This window comes from Scomber japonicus, unplaced genomic scaffold (assembly GCF_027409825.1).
Source record: "Scomber japonicus isolate fScoJap1 unplaced genomic scaffold, fScoJap1.pri scaffold_597, whole genome shotgun sequence".
Classification (NCBI taxonomy): Eukaryota; Metazoa; Chordata; class Actinopteri; order Scombriformes; family Scombridae; genus Scomber; species Scomber japonicus.
The window spans coordinates 14,669-17,500 of NW_026518647.1; positions in this window are offsets into that span (position 1 = coordinate 14,669).

A 2,832-nucleotide genomic window follows, 5' to 3' on the forward strand; every position below is an offset into this window, starting at 1 on the left:
GAAACACGTCTACATAAGTCGAGGTTTACGGAGCGAGATGAGGGGCGGATAAATGAAAAGATGGATGGATGGATGGATAAAGGGAAAAGATGGATGGATGGATGGGTAAAGGAAAAGATGAATGGATAAATGAAAAGATGGATGGATGGATGGATGGATGGATAAAGGAAAAGATGGATGGATGGATGGATGGATTGATAAATGAAAAGATGGATGGATGGATGGATGGATGGATAAAGGAAAAGATGGATGGATGGATGGATGGATGGATGGATTGATAAATGAAAGATGGATGGATGGATAAATGAAAAGATGGATGAATGAAATGGACAAAGGAAAAAATGGATGGACGGATAAACAAAAAGATGGATGGATGAATGGATAAAGGAAAGGATGGATGGATGGAGGAAAGGATGGATGGATGGATAAACGAAAAGATGGATGGATGGATGGATGGATAAATGAAAAGATGGATGAATGAATGGATAAAGGAAAAGATGGATGGATGGATGGATGGATGGATGGATAAAGGAAAAGATGGATGGATGGATGGGTAAATGAAAAGATGGATGGATGGATGGATGGATAAGGAAAAGATGGATGGATGATGGATAAAGGAAAAGATGGCTGAATAAATGGATGGATGGATAAATGAAAAGATGGATGGATGGATGGATGGATAAATGAAAAAATGGATGGATGGATGGACGAATGGATTAAGGAATAGATGGATGGATAAATGAAAAAATGGATGGATGAATGGATAAATGAAAAGATGGATGGATGGATAAATGCAAAGATGGATGGATGAAGGAAAAGATGGATGATGAATGTATAAAGGAAAAGATGGATGGATAAAGGAAAAGATGAATGGATAAATAAAAAGATGGATGGATGGATGGATGGATAAAGGAAAAGATGGATGGATGGATGGATGGATGGATAAATGAAAAAATGGATGGACGGTATAAATGACAAGATGGATGGATAGATGGACAAAGGAAAAGATGGATGGAGGGATGGATGGATGAAAAGATTGATGAATGAATGGATAAAGGAAAAGATGGATGGATGAATGGATAAACAAAAAGATGGATGGATGGATGGTTAAAGGTAAGGATGGATGGATGGAGGAAAGGATGGATGGTTGGATAAAGGAAAAGATGGATGGATGATGGATAAAGGAAAAGATGGATGGACGGATATAATGAAAAGATGGATGGATGAATGGATGGATGATAAATGAAAAGATGGATGGATGAATGGATGGATTAAATGAAGGATGGATGGATGGATGGATAAGGAAAAGATGGATGGATGGATAAAAGAAAAAGTTGGATGGATGAATGGATGGATGATAAATGAAAAGATGGATGGATGATGGATGAATAAATGAAAAAGATGGATTAGCATTTCTAACTCTCAGCCTCAGCAGGAAGCTTTCTTCTGGATCTGAGCAGCAGAGAAATGTGAAAATAAAAAAATAAAGATTAAAAAAAGTCTCTTTGTTTAATTATAGATTTTAGAGGCTGAATTAATGTGAGACTGCGGCTCCCCTGACACCCCCCCCCCCCTCCCCTCCTCCCCTGCCCCCCCACCCCCCCCCTCCTACCCACCCCCCCCCCCCGATTAATGTGGGTAAATACAGCTCAGTGTGTGGAAGGAAGGAAGGATGTAAGATCATGCCAAACTAGTTGATATGGTGTTAGGTAGGAAGGAAGGAAGGAAGGAAGGGAAGGAAGGATGTAAGATCATGCCAGACTAGTTGATATGGTGTTAGGTAGGAAGGAAAGGAAGGAAGGAAGGAAGGAAGGATGTAAGATCATGCCAGACTAGTTGATATGGTGTTAGGTAGGAAGGAAGGAAGGAAGGAAGGAAGGAAGGAAGGAAGGATGTAAGATCATGCCAAACTAGTTGATATGGTGTTAGGTAGGAAGGAAGGAAGGAAGGAAGGAAGGAAGGAAGGAAGGATGTAAGATCATGCCAAACTAGTTAATATGGTGTTAGGTAGGAAGGAAGGAAGGAAGGAAGGAAGGAAGGATGTAAGATCATGCCAAACTAGTTGATATGGTGTTAGGTAGGAAGGAAGGAAGGAAGGAAGGAAGGAAGGAAGGAAGGATGTAAGATCATGCCAAACTAGTTGATATGGTGTTAGGTAGAAGGAAGAAGGAAGGAAGGAAGGAAGGAAGGATGTAAGATCATGCCAAACTAGTTAATATGGTGTTAGGTAAGAAGGAAGGAAGGAAGGAAGGAAGGAAGGAAGGAAGGAAGGAAGGAAGGATGTAAGATCATGCCAAACTAGTTGATATGGTGTTAAGAAGGAAGGAAGGAAGGAAGGAAGGAAGGAAGGAAGGAAGGAAGGATGTAAGATCATGCCAAACTAGTTGATATGGTGTTAGGTAGGAAGGAAGGAAGGAAGGAAGGAAGGAAGGAAGGAAGGAAGGAAGGATGTAAGATCATGCCAAACTACTTGATATGGTGTTAGGTAGGAAGGAAGGAAGGGAGGAAGGAAGGAAGGAAGGAACGAAGGAAGGAAGGAAGGAAGGATGTAAGATCATGCCAAACTAGTTGATATGGTGTTAGGTAGGTAGGAAGGAAGGAAGGAAGGAAGGAAGGAAGGAAGGAAGGATGTAAGATCATGCCAAACTAGTTGATATGGTGTTAGGTAGGAAGGAAGGAAGGAAGGAAGGAAGGAAGGGAGGAAGGATGTAAGATCATGCCAAACTAGTTGATATGGTGTTAGGTAGGTAGGAAGGAAGGAAGGAAGGAAGGAAGGAAGGAAGGAAGGAAGGATGTAAGATCATGCCAAACTAGTTGATATGGTGTTAGGTA